Here is a 22,652-nt window from a genome sequence, read left to right on the forward strand (position 1 = left end):
TTGCAAGGCATTTTTGCTGGAACGTCGTGGCTACAACGTAATTGTCTGTTTCAGTTTTCCTCATTGGTCAACATTTTGAAGGCAGATATACACACCTTTATGAAATGTAGTGCGCAATAAAGAGGGTACCTATTGTGATGGTACGAACCAGCGATTTTGTTTTTGAGTACGTTAGTCCACCAATACGCACGCTACGGTAGTTTTCAGCGGTAGAGAAGTGTGAGCCATAGGAAAATATTCCAGGTGTTCTTTTGCCGACTTCCTGGTTGCACACATTTCAGTATATTGCGTTAGAAATGGCGCATTTCTAAACCCATGAAGCTCGGGAATGAGCGTCATGTATAATGGTAGCACCTGCCGCTATATAACGAGAGAACGGTTGCAACCCTGGTCGCAATCTAGCCAGTTGAAGACAAGCCAGTAAGCCTGTTAGCTACATTGAAGTCGATCGGCAAGGGAAAGGACACTAAACCGCAACCTAGTTGCACGTTTAGTTTTGCCCTGCAAGCAATCGCTGTGTGTGATTCCTTCCGAGAGTAGAACAAAAGGTACGCATTTACTGGTAGTGGAAACATCATGGCGGTGCTTTGCTGTATTTCAGTCTTTTCACATGTACGTTTCGCTTTCCTAATCTCTCACATGTACGTTTCGTTTTCCTAGTCTGCATTCTAATGAAAAGATTTTTTATACCGAGTGTTTCAGCGAATACTTTCGAAAATGTTGAAAGCTTGCCTGTGACAGATAGAACAATTCTAGTTCATGAGCTGGTCTATTCGAAGAGGCGGACATTACTTGCACAAAAAAGTGGAATGCATAATCGGCTAATGATTAAAAATTCGATAATTATGTTTTTAACTAATTACCTTATGGCCCATATTGAAATTTACAAATTCTAGCCGTTGAACCAGCAACATTGTGCAGGTCCATCTGAGAGTTTGTCCAGAAAAGAAAGTCGCAGTTCCGCCGTAAAGGCGAAGCATTTATTGCGATAGCAAATTATTAGACGGCTACACGAAGTCAGGATATTAGATTTAGCGGCCGTGTAAACTTGTAAACATTCGCTTACTAACTTAACGTGCATCTTGTCACGCGCGCACAAGAAAACATGAACACATCTCACTCGATGACCGCCGACACTCGTTACCAAAACTCGGGTGTGAGGAAGCGCAGCAGCAGCAGCAGCAGCGAGCAAATTGACCTTCCTGCTGCCTCTTGCTTCAATGCGAACCAAGCGGGGAGAACGCAGCCGACATGAAGCTATCAGATAGATAGATAGATAGATAGATAGATAGATAGATAGATAGATAGATCGATCGATAGATAGATAGATAAACTTTAATCCAAATATAGTTTTGTCTTGCCCCAATGGGGCATCGCTCTCTGGGCTCCGCTGGCTCTTGCCATTTTCTCTGCTCTCTGGATCAGCTTGAGCTGGTCGTCGCCATGTGGGAAGCACGTCGTACAGTGACAGTTGACATATATCAGCTATCAGCACTCGGTGCACTCTGTCCCCATCGCGGAGCATTTCACGAGAGGGCCCGCGCTACCGCCGCCGGAGTAGAACGCCGTCGGAGTAGAACCTGATGCAGCCAAGTGAACTTTGTTTACGTTGAGAAGCGCGAAACACTAGACACTCCACGATGTGAGTTGATCTCGAGGCAAGACAGTTTGAATAATCCCATGATTTCCAAAGGACCTGGAAACTTAAATGCTCTCGAAGAGAAAATTCCGTAAGTAAACGAGCTAAGAGCGTAGTAGAGCACAGTAACATCCTGAAGCATGGTTCGCCTCGTCACTAGCGAAACGTCTAACAAGTTGATGATGCTGTCGATACTAATGCTAATATAATCGTGTAGTCGGTTCCGAAGGAGCCCCAGAAATTTCACGGTGCTTGGATTGCCGAATTTACCTTCGAATGAGAGTTTGTCCTTGTGGAACTGTTCTCGCAAAGATTAATGGTTCAATGAGCACATCCATAGCCCCATAGCTGCATGCGCCATAAAGGGCAGTGCCTCCGCATAAAGTTGGAGCGTAGTCGGCACGCTGTTAGTCCCGGTCACTAAATCGTCTACTTATACCCCTGTCACATGGAACATGTAATGTCATTCGAAGCGAATGATGCTTGTGGGCAATGCGATTGTAAGGCCCTCAACAATAACATTCAAGCGTCCGCTTAGAACCAGGCAATATGCGTGTTTTCTTACGGAAACAACCACAAGGGCGTATGGATATACGTACTTCAGCCGTTGTAGAATGGCTATGCAATAGGCACTTTTAGAATAGAGCACAGATCATTACGTACGTTAGGCTCGGCCACTGTGGGACGTTACGCTGCGCGTCACTTGGAGCTGCCCCGCCTGTTTGTCGCGGACGTGTATTCCGGCGTATTGACTGCGACGACCACTCTATTTAACACCCTTGTTCACACCGGAGGAACCGCTGTTCAGATCTACCATGCAAGGTACACTGAACAATTACTTCAAACGACACAATTCCGAAACCTCATCGCCGTTCCTTGCTCTTGAAGAGCCTTACACAGACGGCGCCTCCTTAAACGTGGACATTTATACGATGCAAGGCTTAGAAGCTCCTCGACGTGTCCATCATGCTATCGAGCAATTCGGCCCTTTCATTAATGAAAAAAAGGTGGCCGGTACGATGCTGCCCTTCTCACCCAACATCTCGAACTAGGCGTCGACAAGAACAGCGATGCGCTGGTCCAACAATATCTCCTGATGTTGCTGAGAGACTTCCGTAGATAACGCGAGCTAAATTAGAGCCCAGTATGACAAGACTATTCGGGTGCACTTCAACGATCCCCCCTGAACGGTCGAGTGCCTTACCTTGATTAACCTCCGAAGGTGAACACCTGCTACATGTCCCATCACGCTGTGATTCGACGTTTAGCGGTCATCAAATCACGCCGGATTATTTTTGACGGGTCGTTCTACATTTATGTCAACTGTCACTGTACGACGTGCTTCCCACAGGGCGACGATTCGGCGCCGCTCTACTAAAACTCCGGCGTCACTTCAGACCCCATTGAATTGTCATTGTGGCTGACGTAAAATAGGAATACCTCCAATTGGCTGTCCGGCCTGATTGCAAAGATGCCTTGCGATTTCTGTTACACGATCGCCTTACAACCTTGACCAGCTTCTACCGGTCCATATATCACTGGCACATGACTGTCGCTCTTTCCGGCGCACCTTCCACCTCGTTTCCGATAGCGGCAGCGCTGCGTCATTTTCGCATTCGTCTTTCGTATTCAGTTATATCCGGAACGCATTCTTATACCCCTGTCACACGGCACATGTAATGTCATTTGCAGTAAATGACATTCATATCTAGGGTTTTACAGTCGCATTGCCCACAAGCCAAGACTAAAGAAGAAACTAGTCTCTTGACGGGGTCGTGGTCTCGTAGGGCGTGACAGGAGCAGTGACTATAATATACAATAGAATAACGAAACCATTTGCATACACATCGGACAAGCGTATTAGAAAAAAAAAGAAAATCATGAGCCATTCCACTCTGTGCAGGCGGATGACCAGCGAAGCTGTTTAACACGTAGACGCGTTGCTCCTCGGGATTCCGGACTATACGCGGCCTCCGTATTACGACGAAAAAAGAGAAGTGAAATTCAAAATGCAGAACGGCAACTTGTCTTTCTGGTTTTTTATATACATTCGCGTGTACGAAGGGACCGCCACCTCGAAGAGCCGGAGGAAATTAGACACGCGTGACATTTTGACGGCAACACCACAGCGGTTTCCACGCCACCAAGCTAAATACGCAAGCGCTTGGAACGCCGACAAAGAGAGGGCGGTACGAACGAAGACATGGCCGACGCGGGTCGCACAGCGGAAAATCTTTGAGAAACCTTTATAAGCTACCTGGGAGTCTACTGATCTTGAAAATGGTGCTTATTGATAACTAATCCACTCAAAATGCATATCAGAGGGAGGTCGACGAGCTATAGCTGTGGAAGAAGACGACGACAAACGCGCGACCTGAGTTTTTGCTCATTCACATGAAACATTCACGGAACCCTAGCCATAAAGAGCTTCGCTGTAAAACCGCACGTAAAAGATCATTCAACGTAAAGTTCAATGTAGAGATCAACGTGAAGGATCAATTCCACGATGTGATGCTGGACGTGTTTCTGAATGAGGCTGAAGCTTACGTAGATAGTACCGGGAGCACACAACTCTTGATGTACAGCCTATCCGAAGCAACTATACCGAGTGTGATGCATATGTATCTTAGTCGTTTTGCATTAGTCATTGCCATAATCTTATTACGTATAGATTTTACGCACTTTACAGCGACTGTTTTTAGGCCCCTTTACAGCCATGCCACATCTCTTCATGTAAATGACTATTCATATATCATTAACAAGTCATTACCATCGTCTTGGCGCTCTTTGGCCATAACTGGCCCTTGCGCCAACAAACCACAATAATCAATCAATCATTCTTAGTCGTTTTGGTCATTAAATTCATGAACTGCCTATAGAAGGTTCGTGCCAGCCTTCCTTACCTGAAGCAACAATCTTGACAATTCTTGAAAACACTTTGGAGCTTCTAATAAATCAGTGCCAGCAGCACGAGGATTGAAAAATGCCCTTCTCACCAAAAATTCGTATATGCTAATAAGGACAAGTGGTCCGTACTTTTCTATGAATATAAACTCGCCAACGTCAATTACAGGGACTTCTCCGCGTTTCCGATGATGCGGGTATTTCGTAAATCTCGGCATCACCTGTGATTTATCTGGTTGTGCTCAACAAAAATTGAGCCCTGTTGCGAGCGCGGCTCCGAATACACGGGAAGTTCATGTATCGTGGTAGAGTAAGAATCTCAGGCCTTGGCCTGACATTCGGAACGCTTTTGAACACACGTTTACATATTTACATGATTCACAACAGCATATAGGAATGACGCAGAGAAATTCACTTCAAGTTCAAGCTCTCGATTCTTCATAAAGCGTGCGTCTGGTCTTCTATACGTTCCGTCGTCCTGGCCACCTCACCTTGCCCGAGTCTGATTATAGGAGATGGGTGAAATCATCTTCGGCCAATCTCGAGTTTCGCACCTTACCCTCCGAGGAGAGCTTGGCCCAAAACACCCGCACGGCTCGGCGAACGATCGTGGAAAGGGTCACACATCATGGATACTAGATCCCATTGTCGAAGCGATGACGGGAAAGTCACCATAAAGTCGTTTGAAGGAATGTGACTTTGGAAAATGCCCAAACCAGTTTCATCATCATCAGTCTATATTTATGCCCACTGCAGGACGAAGGCCTCTCCCTGTAATCTCCAATTACCCTTGTCTTGCGCCAGCTGATTCTAACTTGCGACTGCAAATTTCCTAGCTTCCTCACCCCACCTAGTTTTCTTCCGTCCTCGACTGCGCTTCCCTTCTCTTGGTATCCATTCTGTAACTCTAATGGTTCACCGGTTATCCATCCTACGCATTACATGGCCTGCCCAGCTCCATTTCTTCCACTGAAAGTCAACTAGAATATCAGCTATCCCCGTTTGTTCTCTGCTCCACAACGCTCTCTTCCTGTCTCTTAACGTTAGGTCTAACATTTTTCGTTCCATCGCTCTTTGTGCGCTTCTTAATTTGTTCTCGAGCTTCTTTGTTAACCTCCAAGTTTCTGCCCTATAACGACAGTGGTAAGCTCCCGGTATGGATTTGGCAGTGCCTGTCGTATGCACTCCAGCCCAATTTTATTTTTCTGTAAATTTCTTTCTCATGATCAGGGTCCCCTGTGAGTAATTGACCTAGATAAAAGTACTCCTTTACAGACTCGAGAGGCTGACTGGCGATATAAACCCGTTTGACGGTGGTCCACTTGTTGCCATAAATCGCCGCAGATGGAACTGGCTCTTACGAGGGCGTTGGCACGTTAACGATGTACCTGGTTGTCGCGTTTTTCATGAGCGACTGTGTCTGCAGGGTCAACCCACGACCACAGCAGCCTCTGGGTTATCCTTGTTCTCGTTCATCGCACAACGAGAGTCTCGACTCGGGCAGATTTGGTGCCTTAAGGTAGCATACAAGGCTTTATTGGCCAGTTTGACTGTTCCGTAGTTCACGTACTACGTAATACCTGCAGATAGAAGGGTGTTCTACATCAACTACAATGGTCCAAAGTGCCGCTGGCTAACACTCCCAAGAAGCAATTCTGTACTCAAATACAAATAGTCAACAAAGTGAACAAGGAAGATACCGTCGCTGTAGCTTAATTTTAACGTCATTCGGAGTGAGGAAAAAAACAACAGAATTAGTGTTTGCGTGCATTATCCTGCACTCAGATCTTTAATTGCATTCTTCAATATAGATTTCATTTCTGACGTATTGGAGCGATACGGAGAGATTTTGATCATCTAGAGTTTAGTTCCTTTTTCTGTCTTTCTTTTTGTTCATACCACAGAGCCTGGGACTGAGCCACTACGTTTCACGATATTTTTTCTTTGCGAGATAGTAATACCTCTGCGAGTGTATGACTCTCAGTCTGCACCGTACATAGTGTGTTCTTCTGCCCGCGTACCCATTTTCCTTTCCAGCACTTGCAATTTTTGTGACGGTAACCGGCGCCAGTGGTAATGAGTTAGCGTTCTGGCACATAGTATGTAGGGTACATAGTCTGTAAGGTCTTATGGTTTATCTTTTGAGATTTCACAGGCACATATTGTTTGATGCATGGTTTTATGCACAACGGCGTAACTAGTGACTTGAACGTGGGCAACAAACATTTAGCAAAGCCATGTTCCTGTGCGTAAGGAAAAACGGAAAAGAGCTCAGAAACAAAAAGATACCTGGACAGGTAGAACGTCTAAGTAGAGCATGTAGGAGACTACATGTACACGTTGCTGTCTGTTTCGGCGTGCCTTTAAGGATTCTTGTCCTGAGAGGTTTACAGCAGTATGGTATAGTTCCCAAATGGTGAGGACTTTTGGATTTATAGAAGCTACCTTTCTTTTGCAGGCCAACGAAAGCCATGCATTATTACCTAAGTATCCGACTGCTTACTGTGGGTATCATCGCCTTTGGTAAGATACCTTTGGTACCATATTGCGACCATGTTATCCTTTAAGGAGGTAGGCGTTAGAACTGTACTGATGACGTCGCTGATGACGTAATGATTCCCGGATAACTTCATATATTTCTTGTTATCACAATGTAACTGAGAGACATCGACAAAAATAATCATTATCAATCGTTGTTTTAATAGGGTTCCAGCTGTGTTGTTAGGGTGTATACCTGGGCTGATACCTTTATGGCGGATACCTGGGTGTCCGTACAATGATGTGCTTGTGCATTTGGGCGCTCTTTTGTTGTCTCCTGATTTGGCTTTGGTTATGGTATGACTGTTTGCCTGCGCTCATTTTCGCAGTTTCTCCTTCTTCTTCGTCCTTTTTGATTTTTGTCTTTTGCGGCTGTGTGCATAAACCCTGTTCCCCGCAAGGTGTGTACCTCACTGCCCCCACCCCCGCTTCTACACTACTGTACGTAATGATAGGCTTTTAAATAAATGCGCATCATACGAACTGCGATAGAAAGCCTGTAACAGTAGAACCTGGTGGTCGAATGCACAGGTCAATCAGAAAATGTCAAGTTCATGGCCTAGTAGCATATGCGTTATTGAATTTAAGAGGAGTGATACCTCGCTATGGGGACACAGCCGTCGCGGACAATGAAGTGAATCGAGAGACGCGATCTGTGATACAATGAAGTCTGTGCTAGTAAAACAAGTACAGTGCGTGTACGCAAATCGGCAATTTTTGACAGTAGATGATAAGCTAAATAACGTGCCTTTAAATGGTTGACTTGTTTAGTTTTGTAAATAATTAGATAGCGTCACTATTTCGTGATGATACGCTACACATTTACCGTGTACCACTTTCAGTTTGTAAGAAGTGTAGTAAGGTAAACTGTGCATTTTTTATATATAGAATTAAGATGTTCCCGCGCTGCCTGGGCACTTAACAGGCACTGTGTGCTTGCAGTGACTGAGGAATTCAGTAGATGATTTAGAAACTCAATAAAAGATATTTTATTGCATTATCAGATTTTCTGCAACATGCGTCTGTGGGCGAATGATAGCGATTCAACAACAGAAGGAAAAGTGTTGGTTGTTTACATTTAATTTCAGTGACCCACCTGAAAAGTTGTTTCACAACACGAAAGTGTGAACAGTGCCGCACCAAAGTCCCTTCTTATCCGCAGACCACCGAAATCAATGTCGTTTAGGAGCACGTCATAACTGGGTGCACGAACGCAGCAAGCTAACTTCCTTCGCGTGCACTAAACACCCAGTTTAGAGCCGTTTAGCGCTTTTCGGATAGGTGTATTTGGCACCTCGTAATGCATTAAGAGTGGTCGAACCGGGAATATCGCTGATGTCAACGACAAGAGAACTTGTCTTTTCGTGAGCACAGGAACTGCTTTAAACAGCAGCGTTTGGGTACGCGTGGCCCAGCAAGCTTTATATAAGTACTACACCTTGTCTACTTGTACTCGAATAAAGTTGCGCCACAAGTCTCACCGTCACAGTATACCGCTCTCTTCCTTAACATGCGGTATTGGCACGTGCCCGAGTTGACTTTTTTTTTCGCATGCACGTATTAAGCCTCATATTTTTATTCACTTGCTTTTGTATCGATTTCGTGTTACTTTAGCACTGCAATTATCACATAAAAATTGCAGTACAGTATGTAAAACATTATTTTTCGACCTTACAGTGAAGTCCGTAAACGATCCTTTGGGCATTACCATAGGTCATATAGCTACCGTGTGGCGTTTCAAATATAAAAATATCAACTGTACTTCTCAAACACGGACAAGGAGAGGAGTATGACACGCTTGTTTCAGCCATGTGCCTGAATTTTGCTTAGCGTATGAAACAGTGGATGTTTGTACTATATTTAGATAGTAGTAGATTTTTCTGGCGCAAGGGCTGTTTGTGCGATATTCTGGCAAAATGCGTGTTTGTTTCGCAGCTGCTGCGGCTCTTGCATACGAGTACCCTGGATCAAACGAGGATGTTGACTTGGCGGCACGAAGTGAGGAAGAACGCGACGGAATCCTTGATGATGCCAAAAATTTGCTGTCGTCTGTAGGAAACGTCGTTGAGCAGCACGTCGTGGATCCTATAAAGAAGTTATTTGGCGCTGGAACTGACAGCAACCAGTAATACTTCGTTATGCCTTCCAGAACAGCATTAGAGTCGAATATGCTGTGCACAGTCTTACGACATCGTCACGACAAGCAAGCGGCAACACCGGCCCTGTTATGTTACTTCAGAGTTAGTTTGGTAGTTCACTGTGTTAGAGGGAACACACGTAAAATGCACATCTGTAACTTTGCCTCTTCGGGCTAATTGTTCAGCACATCTTACGTTGCCTACTGTAAGCAGTGTTATGTTACTGTTCTTTCATTTCTGGTCAGAGTGTCATTTTGCTTGCTTTTGTATCAAAATAAATGGCAAGGAGTAGCAACGCCTGAGATTCTTACCGGGGCACAAGCTTTTGGTTACTCGTCGCACTAAGAGGACACATACCGCCATGATGATAGTATATGACTCAATATTCAATAATTGCATGGTGCATTCGATTACTGAACCCCCCCCCCCCCTCCCAGAGGCGTCTGCACTATGCAGGCGTGTGCTGTGTTGCGACATCATGGACCCGATCACATTAGGTGCGGGTGCTCCGGTGCAGTGACGTGCGCCGCTCGGCCGTGTCCGGAGAAAAGGACATGCTGCAGAAGAGTGCAATTTCGGGCCAGTTGGTGATGCTTTTTTGAGTACCGTGAAGCGCGAAAGACGGGCCACAGTGAGGCACGACGCACTGGACAAGCACTACTGTCAACTGTGAACGTTTATCGGATATATTTCCTGCAGCAAGATAGTGCGCGCATGCGCCTAAGATGCACTGAATTATGCATATACTGATGGTTGAGGCTTCCACAAGGCCTCTCATCGGAAGCAGCACGCCATGGCCCTCGTTTCTCGTAGACGGTGACCGCGCAGTGACCCGGCCGGGGGAAATCCGACAGTCTCATTTTTTTTCTGTTCATTTTTCAAGTATTCTTCCGTCCTGTACTTGTACGACCCCGCCTATCTGATTTTCTCTTCTTAAAGGGACTTACAACGAATTTCTATGACACCCGTTTTATTTAGTGCAACAGAAAGGTTACAGGTCTGAGATTCCAAACATACAGTGGTAACACGGAACATGTGCAGATACCCGCCCGGGTGGCTCAGTCAGCTAAGGCGTTGGGCTGCTGAGCACGAGATTGCGGGATCGAATCCCGGCCGCGGCGGTCGCATTTCCATGGACGCGAAATGAAAAAACGCCGGTGTGCTTGCATTGTAGTGCACTTTAAAGAACCCCAGGTGGTAAAAATGAATCCGGAGCCCTCCACTACGGCGTGCCTCATAATCAGAACTGGTTCAAATCAAAATGACGCGAAGCATTTTTAAAGACTATATTCTTTCTTGGGCTAGCTAAACGCAAAAAACTTTGTCACTCGATTCAACCGCCCGGCCAAAACCAAGTGAGCTACTAGCACTGGTGGCACTCGGGTCATACACCGTCAACATTATCCAGCGCAAAGGAAACCTCAGGCCTATTTGAGGCAAATATATGTGCATAACCGTGATCTGCAGCGTTCATTTAATTAAGAATAAACATTGGACTGGTTTTTGCGTTAGTAAATCAAAAATCAACGCGTTAGAAATGGTGTCGAAAAGACGCTACGCGTTAAAATAAGACGACTAAAGCCGCGGCTTTGTAGCCGGCTTTCAGCAAACAGTAATAATAAATCCCAACAGATTGCGCCAGAGCAGGGTGAACGCAGGGAATTCTGAATGTTCATTTGAATTCAGCAAAACCTCCATTGCATCCATTATGGGAGGAGTGAGAGGAGAGAAGAGCGTGAGGTGTGGGAGGGAGGAGAAGAGAGGGTGTTACGTATCAGGGGCCAAGCCAAGCCAAGCGGCGTGGTAGGATATGCCAGTAGTACTATTATTGCAATGCTGACACCTATTTACGGCACCATTTGTCGATGGCATTTCGTATCTCACTGAGACCACAGAACTCGTGATACTAGCTACCCAAATTGGCGCGCGTAGGACAAGCACTCGCGCTACGCCATGCACGGAACGGCTGTGCCGCTCCGCCCGTTACTACGAAGGCAGTGCCGCTGATTAGCGTGCACTCATTTTACTTCGTAATATGCTTAGAATAAAGAACAATGGCCTAATGCGGTAAGTACTGAAATTTTCAACAATTACTATGCGACACTTGATAAGAACCGACTTACGCACGGTAGACTTTGTGTGCCAATTTAAAATAATAATTTCTACCTAATTCGCGAACAGCATGTTCGATTCTATGCCTATAATAGGCATTTTCATTTCCACCAAGATCTCACAACAGGTGCTTGCCAGTTGTCAGTCCCTTTAACACTTCCCACGGCTAACTATCTGTTTGGCTAGTGAGCGTTGGGTATACCATATTTGATTAATGGTGGCAGCGTCCAACTGACGTCAACTGGTTTTGCTGCTCGCAACACTTGCTCAATCAGCATGTCGCTGCAGATCTGCTACCGAACAAACAATTTTGTTAAGGGTTCTTATACTTCCTGTTTTTTTGATAACCTCCGAAAAAAAAGACTATCGCACCTATACGTTTCAGTTGTCTTTCCGAAGAAACATGGACACATTTCCAGAATATATGCTACAAGTGAATGAAACATGATGAACAAAGGTGCTCCCCTTTTGGTAGCGAAATACTTTACAGATAAAATAGCACATGGAGGGAACTCTTGCAATATGTCGAACAGCGTCCTGCAATTTACCGATAAAGAACAAATAAAAATGCCATCGGGTGTGTTCAGATACGGACATACTTGGGGGGGGGGGGGGAGGTTACCGATTATTTCTTGTGTTGAGCGAAAATTTTGTATGAGGTGGGCAAATGTATCTGAAGAAAAGAATTAACGTTTGTTTTGCGAGAAGAAGGAAGAAGCGCGTATTTTAGGGGAAAGAAACTAATAAAAATGAAGAACAGCTTTCTTGCGACTTCCAGATTTTACCAGTATGAAGGCTTATCACTCCAAAACTAAGCCATTTAACACCGCCAAACCATTTCCTTATGCTTATGCCGACCACAGTATTTCTTTTTAAATTGTCAAACATTGTTTAATGAGCAAACGCTGTGACGCTTAAATAAGCGGCTTTGTGGCGCCAATTTACGCGAGGCAGTGCAGCCGAAAAATTTTCTCGCAAATCTTCAAAGAGTTTCCTGCAAGTTACCGCACAAATATGTGCATCTGCATTGCGTAGAAATTTCGTAATAAAATCCCGAGGATGCCAAAATTAGAAAAGTTCCAAAATTGGCCAATTCGAAGGGCGTTAAAAATAACATTATACGCCAATTTTCATTGGTATTTCAGAGAAAATCCTTGTGCAATATACAATGAATTCCAATAATGACAACACTAGATGAAATGAGGACTTCATGAAAACAGTTGCTTGGTGTAAACAATTCAAAAAACTATGATAGTACCATATTCATGACTAATAGGCTAATAGTAGCAGTAGGCTTGATTACAAAAGCCAATAGTAGATAATACTGCGCCAATTATCTCAGTGTCAAGAGCATGTAGCATTGTGACCGCCTCGAAAACATGAGCGTGCAATTTGCAAACATGGAATGTTTGGCCAAACATGCTACGTGGCACCTTTGAAAAGCCAACACTGTATCCCTATTTGTTGAAAAGGGAGCGATGTAGAGCTGTGAGCTCCTCTTCTGCCGGGCGGCATTGTCCACCAGCAGTGCTTGGCGGAGCAGATACAGCACCTCCGGTAGCGGCCAATACTTCCTTGTAGCTGTGGTAACCAGAACACCGCCCAAGCGTTTCCTCGAGAAGGGAGCGAATTAATCCTGGGAAAACTAGTGCATAAGAAATGTTAGATCTCGAGATGTGACATCTTAAATCAAGTCACACCTGGCATTTGCACGTGTTTATGCAAGAGATTTACTTGTTAAAAAATCAACGCCCATTCCACTCCGTGAAGATGGTCGAACAGCAAAGCTGTGATAGCGAACCTGCCGCGTCAGGCCGGCTACAATGGGAGCGAGTGCCTCAGCCGTAGTTGCATTTGTGGCCGCTTGGCTGGCCCCAACGGTGCCACTTGCGGGGGATGGGACGCGTCGGCGTCCACGGGCGACGGCGTTCCTTAGCATGTTCCTCACTGGATAGGGGAAGAGCGCAAAAAACACGACAGACCAGAAGGGAGACACACACCAGCGCTAGTGTGTGTCTCCCTTCTTGTCTGTCGTGTTTTTTGCGCTGTTCCCTCATCGAGTATGTACCGACTAGCCCAAGCCTCTGCGGTGTTTCTCACGCATTTCCTACGACGTCCCCTGACAAGAGTCCTTGAGCAAAGGTCCGTATATACAAACAACGCTAACGCGAACTGCTCTCACACCCCACTACTCAGCTGACCTACTTTTTTCCTACACCGCCATTGGCTCGCGCGCCTCATGCTCTCCTCCTACAACGCGACTATTGGACACCGCGACTTACGTCAGCCCCCTCCCCGTTCTCCTTTTCGGCTGCACCCTCTACTAAAGGGGCTGGAGTGACCCCTTCTCACAGGGCGAAAGGGGTCACTCCAGGCCCTTTCTCCTTGTTGAGCTCTTCTCTTTCTCTCCTCTCCCGCTAGGTCACGTGGTCCCTTTTTAGCGAAGTCCGACAACGACTGCACAGGGTTCGCATAAACAGCTTCGCTGTTTGAAATGGGGTTCTAGCGCAACAAAACTAAGCGGAAAAAACAAGGGACAGAAAGAGCGCCTTCTTTCCTCTTAGTTTTATTGCTCCAGAACCCTATTTCAAGCATGAACCAACTAGCCCAACATCGCATTCAGCTTTGCTGTTATAATAATACGTAATAACTTGCTTCTATAACACATTGATTTGCCCTCTTATTAGGGCAAATAACATATCCTGGAAAAAGTAGTGCATAGGAAATGTTAGATCTCGAGACGTGACATCTTAAATCATGTCTCACCTAGGATTTTACTACTAGCTTTATACGTGTTTACGCACGAGATTTACTTGTTCACAAGTAATAACTTATTTCTGTAGCACATTTATTTGCCCTCTTAATGGCACACACTAACAATTTTTCTTTCTTTTCAGTGAGCCTTGAATGCTCCAATGAAGCATTGACTGACTTGCAACATTGAGCCTACATTTATATCACCACAATGAGACATGGAGAGCCATTCAAAGAGCTTAAATTCTGCTTATTTTAGCGTGTATACTTCTTGAAGTGGTAACTTTCTTTGGCTCTTTCCCCCACATTGCATTTTGTATGTTTTGTGTGCACCATTTTTGGGAGGTGAGTCAACTTGGGGCTCTAAGTGAGCGCTGGTTGCCGTCTTCTTGAGCAGACGACATCGACCACTGGGTATCTGCCCAAATAGACAACTTGCTGCTGGCTGTCTGGATTAGTACCCAACTTGTGCCACTGCGCATGTGCCATAACAGACTTTACACTGCATGTGATATTGGTATGTGTGCTAACTTGGGCTATTAACGGATGTACCAAAGTTACACAAGAGGCACGTAGCCCTAAATATATTGAATCGATAGCCCCTTATCTGCAAGAGATATCTCTGCTTCGAGCACGGCCGCTTGTTGAATAGCCATTGCGACGAAGTTGCAGCCATGATATTAAGGATGGAGAAAGTTGCTACAGAGTTTTATGAAGCTGGGATCATGCGATCACAAGGCATGCTATGTCGTAGTATAATCTGGCTCATCGCTTGCAGTCAGGATGCCACATAATGTGTCAGCTGATGTTCCCATAAGGTAGAGTCATTCACCGATAGCATGGGGACATGCAGCAGGTCAGACAAAAGGCTATCGCTGACGTTCATCTTCAATGATCTCTGACACAATTGTTTTGTAGTTGCAAGGCGTCTGACGTGGTAACATAACTTAAATTGGGTGCGTAGCTTCTGAAGTGCCCTGGCACTAAAACAAATAACATTTTCCACCACTTATATTAGTTCATGCATTCAATTTGAGCCCCTACATGACCTTAAATGTATCCACTCAACGTAGCAGGGTTCATCCATAACAGCAGCAAGAGAGGCCTGTCGACGTCATCCCTTCCTAAATCACACAGCCCACCTTTTTTTACCAGTGCTTGTAAGAACTTGTTTGCGCGCTCGATTTTCATTATAGTGCATCGCAGCAATTGCTACTTTGTACAGAGGAACACAAACAGAAGACAAAAGCGTTTTATTATTTACATATAACTTGAAGGTATCATTTGAGAAATTTATTGAAAGTGTGATCGATGCTGTGAAATATCAGATTTGGTACCATCATAAAGCTCAGTTCAGCACTCTTATAAAACCGGCATTGCTAGGTACATGATTTGCAATAGCGTGTTGAATTGGACTGGTTGGCGTATTACTGAATGTGAAACTTAACTAAAGGTACACTAGCTACACTACACTATCGCTACACTGCAACGTAATCATGTAGTTATTTAGTATATGACGTAACAATGGTAATGGTAATCTCCTAAGTCCTTATATTTTTTGTACTGTGTCTTTTCAGTTTATATTGACGTCTTCATGCAATAAAAATTGGTTATTCAGGTCTGTGTTGGTTATTCAGGACTTCAGGAGAAATTGGTTATTCAGGACTGGTGTATCACTCTTCTCGTCACCGTATTGTGTTTAGTGTTGTTTTCTTCAAGTTCAGTAGGTACATGGTCATGTGTGTCTGAGCAATTATTCAGGTGCTTACCTAGCTTTCATACCACCATGGCTGTTATTATACGTCTTAGGGGCAAATTGATTTATGAGCCGGTGGAAAGCCTCACAGCTGTATGTCTGATTCATCGTGGAGAGCTGGCCAAAGTCTTTGAACAGTGTTGGTGCATGGACGATCTCTTGGAACTTGCGATGTGCATCACACCCTTTAGGAAAGCACACATATTTAATTACACTTTTTCTCAAAGAATTAGTATAACTAAGGTACCCACCCTCACCTAGCCACAGTCTCTCATCTCCACTTAAGTTACCATAGGTACATCTAGGAAAATCAGTAAGTCATACTCATGAATGTTGACGACATAGCTGGTAAGTGATGTCCACTTGGGAAAAATCTGTTTTAGATGCTCATTACTTGATGCTGCACACCAGTACAAGTGGTTTACAGTTGCGTGGGACCATTTGGCGAAGATCTCAAGACCACGACATTTTCTTGATGCCTCAAATAACATACAGGGGTCAGAAAGATTATTCATGCATATTGTTTCAAAGGGCGTAGCTGAACTTGTATGCTTGCCTTTGGCAACATGCCCGCAGTCAAAAAGATGAACAACACCTGGGTAGCTCTTTTTCAAAAATGCCCGGATGGAGCTGAGCCGGTAAGTTATAATATCGCTAATACAGCGATTCATTCACATTAAGAACTCTAAACCTCTCTTAAGGCCTTCGTGTTCCATGCGCACACTGTTGCCAACTTCATTCACCTGTGTGAACATACATCAAGTAACATTGGAATGCAATATAGTGTTATGCAGCTCAAGAAATGTACCTGCACAAGCTCTCTATGCAAGAAAATGTCACAATTAGTGTCTGTCAATGTGTACGTCAGATATTTGGCACTGAACCCCGGTGAGTCACATGTGCCATCTCCGGCCAGACTGGGAGGCTGTGTGGAGGTATCACTTACTAGGCACCTCTGGTCTTCTTTCTGTCCAAAGCTGTTTTCAATTGAAAATATAAAACAAAAAATATGTCATCGTTGTTAAATCTTGTTACATTGTACACAGATACAGACAACAGAGCAACTTCAATGGCGAAGTGAAGGCGAAGCTTCGGAACAGCCACACCAATGCTGGATAGAAGGCGCAGTGCTTTCTTCGTGTTTGAAACCGTGAACAGGATCGCACCTACATAAGTGCTATAGGGTACGAAATAAGAAGGCACATATATATTGCATGAAAATCACAACCTCTGTGGACGAGTGCAATAATTATCAGGAAAAGGAAAATGAAATTTTCTGCACAATTCCAAATGACACACCGAAGTTAAGACATCAATAATAATTTATGTTATTTATGGTAATTCTGACATCTTGAATTGTACTCAGTTATACATATACTTAGGAACTAAGCCCTCGTAAAAGATTTCATGCTTGTGCAAAAGTAATGCTTTCATATCCCTGAACCACCTCACACAGGAGGCACCATAAGCAGCACGTTCTCATCAGCTTACATCTAATGCAATGGCACTTAAGAAAGTTGTGCCCACGGTTGGAGTCGCTTTGGTAAAAAAAAAATTACCTAGCACAGAAAACTGCAAAAAAGTTGGCAGTGAGGAAGTTTGACCTGGCCGCATCTAATTATTTTAAATCAGGTCAAATGTTTCAGGTAATTCAGAAATGCACCTAACTAGTGATTCATTTTCTTCTCTATTCTGTATGTCACAAGATATGAACAAGAAAGATGTTGCCAATAGCTTTTCTATTTAGTGAAGGGTGGCTTTCCCATGACCCTATACGCGCTGTTAACATATTCTTGGTTTGAGCGCGAAAGATGCACGGACGAAGGCAGAAGAAGACAGGACAAGCGCTTAATCTCAACTAAATCTTTGTTGGAAAGAACAACATATATAAGGGATTGCAAAAACCGTAGCATAGAAACACCACATAGTCTAAAGGATAACATTTAACAGATAAACATATAATAAAATGGTGAAGCCTTAAGAATCAAACAATAAAAAGCACTACTTCACATGGACGCACATGCTGACCAAATATTGAATTATTGAAACACAAGTTTCACCCAATCTTTTTTTTATGTGAAATGTCTCAATTATTCCGCGTGTAGTGTGCCATTTGTGTACTCAAACAAAGGACTTTTGTGTCCTCAAACAAAAGTTTACAACCGCAATAAAACAATCAGACGCTAGGTGTGAAGCATTGGGGTTGTTCAGTGAATATTGACGGTCGTTTAGTCTAAACTGAGGCACCTGCCGCTCCGTCCAATATAAGCTTTACCGCACTTGAGTGGAATGTGATAAGCAATGCCAGCGTCACAATGTACTAAAGGGGACACATGCCTAACGCCAGAATCATTTTCTCTTCTTTCGCCCCCACCCCTCACCGATAAAGTTTTGTTTTTGTGATAGGACACGTCATTGACAATTTACAGGGGGCCGAAAAAACTGTATTGACGTGATATCTACTGGTCACATTCCGTACACCTTGTGACGACAACCTATGCAATTGGGGCACCACAGTAAACCTTCTTTCTTTTTTTCTGTTTTTATTCTTGACCAAGAATATGTTACCGTAGCAACTCGCCCAACTGTCCATCCTTTTGCATACGTGTTGTAATCGACACTTGGCTATGACACCCAGACGGCTTTCCTGTGTTTTTTTGTTGTTGTTGTACACTGCATGTAGCCTGACAAGTCCAGCAGCGTTCAAACAAATATATCAGACAGCTTTCAAAGACAATGTATTTCATCGCTAAAATCAGATCCATGCTTGCAGGCACTTGATGGCTCCAAGAAAAGAATTGTGTTGGTTTGACTAGGCATGCCACAGAGCACAGATGTAGGTAGGTAGGTAGTAAACTTTATTGACGTCCTGAAGTAGTCACCTCTCGTTTTCATAGCGGGAGGACCGCGGGCCGCTCCCACGTCGGGACGGGACGGCCAAGCCTCACCGCCGCATCGTGGGCCTTCTGGACTGCCTTGAGTTGATCGAACCAGTCATGACTCTTTATCAGTAAATAAAATGTGTCTTGCGGGATGTCTTGATCCGTGTGATGCTGTAAAGAGGGGCACTCCCAAAGCATATGGTTAAAATCGCTGTATCCGCCGCAGTCGGGACACGAAGGAGAGACCTCCGTGAAACGACTATAGATCGTGAGGCTGGGATACGAGTGCGTTTGTAATAACCTAAGCGTAACCGTGAGGCCGTGATAGATTTCGGTGGGGCAACGGAAATGCCCTGCGAGCAATTTGATAATGCTTTGTGACTTCGTTAAAGGTGGAGAGTATGCCCCTAAAGCGGGGGGGGGGGGGAGGGTGTTCCGTCTCCGCCACGATCGGACCAGACCCGTCGCGGGCCCCGCCCGGTGCACCGGCCCCAGATAGCCCGGCGCGGCAAGCAAGACCTCGCGCCTAAGCATGGGCCAATTCGTTGGCGTTGACAAGCCCCCGTACTTTCGATCCTACATGGGCTGGGAACCAGGTGATGGTGTGATGAACAAGTACTTTTCCTTCGAGTATCTTGGCGACTTCCTTACAGACGGCCCCAGATGCGAATGCTCTTGCTGCCGATCTGGAGTTTGTGTAGACTTCCGTTTTGCTTGGATCTAACAGCGCTAATGCTAGGGCTAGCTGTTCTGCTTTACCGGGCGACGAGGTAATGATTGATGCGGCCGAAAGTACCCGGCCCTTGGTGTCAACGGAGACAGATGTATCTGAAAAAAAAATCACAGCATATCCACGGGGTGAATGATGATGAGTGGGCGAAGCTCCGGGGGATCATTCGGTTAAACCACAGCTACGGACGAGAGATGAAGAGAGCGCGCGTCGGGAACGAGAGAAAGAGAACGCGCGTCGGGAACGAACGCCCTTGTGCTCCGCAGCGCACCTAGCTACGGACAAGAAAAAAGAGAGCGCGCGTCGGGAACGAGAGAAAGAGAGCGCCGTCGGGAACGAACGCCCTTGTGCACCGCAGCGCACCTAGCTACGGACGAGAGAGAAAAACGCCGGAAGCTGGCTTCCGGAACTGGAAGCGGAACCGGAAGTGGAAACGGAAGCGGAAGTCGGCTTCCGGTATACTATATATATATATATATATATATATATATATATCCGTATACATACATATACGGACACACAACGCCTTCTATTGAGCAACTCATAAACTAGAGGTGGCTACATACTGCTACTAATACTACTACTACTACTACAGAGGAAGGAACGACCCATACCCTAAGGAGCTTCGCCCCTAAAAACATCCACATACATCCTTGCTTCTCATAGTGCAAAACTTTCGTCTTGTATGTCAATTATGTGTACATTGAAATTTTCATCATCACTGTTATTTCTGTTTTCGCTCTCTGAGCAAGCAAGGGCCAGGTCATAGTGTGGTGTCCAATACATGATAGGTGTGGAATTGCGAACAAGCCCTGCCTGAAAGCTAGACCCACTTCTCTGAGCACCTTAGATAAAAAAGTAATATATGAGGATGCAGTACCGCAGATAAAAAGAAGTCTGATTTTTCAAAACTTACCACTGGTTCAGTGTAGAACTGTTGTCATTGTGGCGTTTTGTATGCAGGATTTCGTTAAAACCGCTTGCACGTATTTTGACCATGTCTTAACTTATTTGTGACCGCAAGTCGGGCAGCACGCAGAGTCACCTGTGTCATCTGCACACTAAGACTGATACAGATAAGCTGGAAAAAGTACAAAAAGAGCACTCAGGTTCATTTTTAATGCCTACGGAAGACAGGTGTCACTATCCGATCTCCGTTCAAGGTCTGGTCTTCCAACACTGGAGGAACGCCGTAAGTTACACCGTCTCAAGATGCTTTACACGATAGTCAACGGCCAAACTAAAATGAATTTTGACAATTACTTACAGTTTAACACGTGTAGAAGTACCCGCGGAAAGCACGAACTTACCCTTATTGTACCCCAGGCTAGAACTGTCGCTTATCAATTTTCATTTTTTCCTAGAACGATAAGAGACTGGAACAGGCTTCCACAAGAGGTAACGAACAAGCGTACTATCGACTCTTTCTTATCAGCTATTTCTCAGATGTGAGCGAAGCACGCTATTCCTTTCGTACCGAATTTTTATTTAACTCGTGTCTTTAGTTTCGCAGAGATTGTTCTGCGCAGTAGCGTACAAGTATGATCTGTGTTGCACTGTGTTTGACCTTGCTGTGTTCGAATTTTATTTCGACATTTTCTTTGCTTGTACGGTGTCCTTTTTTTCTTTTCTATACCACTCCTGCTTTGGCTGCCAAAAAGCAGCTGGCAGTATTGTCAAATAAATAAATAAATCTGGAAGAACGGTTATAAACAAGGAATACACGGAAGATGAACTCGAGCAAAAAAGCGGTAGGTGACGCCAATCTTTGACTTAGGTGTCTCTTAGTGGCGCTCGCACCTAGCCGTTAATTTTAATTAATTCTAAATATTCTAAACAATTCAGTAACTCAGCTTGTAACTGAACTTACGCTCTGATATCATATATCTATAATGAAACCAACAAATTTTGTACTGTACTCTTATTTTCTATATTTTCTGATTGATCTTGAATTTAGTCCCCGTCGTCTCAGTGATTTCTAATTAATTCTAACTGTTCCAGACACTTCAGTAACTCAACTTGTTACTGAAGTTATGCTCTGGCAGTATATCTATAATGAAACCTCTGAATTTTGTGCTGTACTATTCTTCCTATTTTTTCTGATTTATTTTGAATTTCGCCCGTGGTCGTCTCAGGAGGTGAACCGGAAGTGTTGCGCAAGAAGCAAGAGTGTCACTCGATGCTCGTGCCACTAAAAATGTCCCTTTAATGTTATCAAGAACGTCTGCAATTCTGCGTTTGTTAAAATTTAAACAATTGGGAACAACTAGCTTAGCATGAACTCAAGAATCTGACTTCGCGTATCGAAACACTGCAGCACGTCCGCATAGCCATGTTTGGTTACGCTCATTTACTGACACTGCAACGACTGTTCCGACACCGCAAGAACTGGCGAACTCTCCAAGGTCTTTGTCTTGTTCACATTCAAGCGGAGTGTCAGTAATCGCGGTCGAATGTGCGTCTGCGAGAGCATTGTTTACAGTCTAGAAATGAGGACAACAAATCAACGACCTATTTTTTCTTGAAGCGCCAGTTTAGATATGAGAAAAGGAATACATCGACTCGCCGGCGCTTTGCTACATCTGGCGAAGACTGCTCGCTGCTGCGATTGTAGCCATTGTAGCTGAAAGTAGCGCAACCAGTCAGGCTTCAGCCCCCTCTTCATTTTGCACGGCAGTCCCTCAGTCAAACTTGACTCGTACACGAAGTCGTTGTTGAAGTGTGCCGAACAACGGCTGCTCCTTTTCGTTGGCTGCCAGTTCTCGCGCAGCATTGCAAGCACCCAGAGCTTTCGCACTTCTTGGTTTCTTGGAAACGTGGGAAAGCTAGTTCCAGGCGTAACATACGTGTTCGAGCACCCGACGGCCAGGCAACGCGTCGGCATTTTTGTAACAACGCAAACCACGAGCGCAGCAGGGGAGAACGCACGCCGAGAGAGACGCCCGTCAACTCGCAAATGGTGAGCGAGCAATGCGCCTGGCCTCCTAGGCGCCTTGGCGTCGTCTGCATAGGTGCTATTTGACAGCTGCTAATAACAAAATTGGGCAATTAGCAGCCCTGGGGCTTTGCCAAGATTACTTTGAGAGTGTACGCTAGGCGTTTATAGCCAATTTAGCCAAACAGAGATCTCGTAGCAGTTGGTCTTGAAGCCCAACCTAGGAAATTGGAAGCATACAGCAAAAATACGACCAACAGAGGT

The 22,652-nt window shown here is 44.8% G+C and overlaps 1 long non-coding RNA gene across 1 annotated transcript; it reads left to right on the forward strand.

Annotated features, from left to right (window-relative positions):
* Positions 1-369: 369 nt before the first annotated feature.
* On the forward strand, positions 370-9,516 carry LOC119453667 (uncharacterized). The gene is made up of 3 exons (XR_005192378.2): positions 370-548; positions 7,002-7,066; positions 9,017-9,516. It is a non-coding gene; the product is annotated as an uncharacterized LOC119453667 (long non-coding RNA).
* The last annotated feature ends 13,136 nt before the right edge of the window (positions 9,517-22,652 follow it).

The sequence above is a fragment of the Dermacentor silvarum genome, chromosome 5, assembly GCF_013339745.2.
Source record: "Dermacentor silvarum isolate Dsil-2018 chromosome 5, BIME_Dsil_1.4, whole genome shotgun sequence".
NCBI lineage: Eukaryota > Metazoa > Arthropoda > Arachnida > Ixodida > Ixodidae > Dermacentor > Dermacentor silvarum.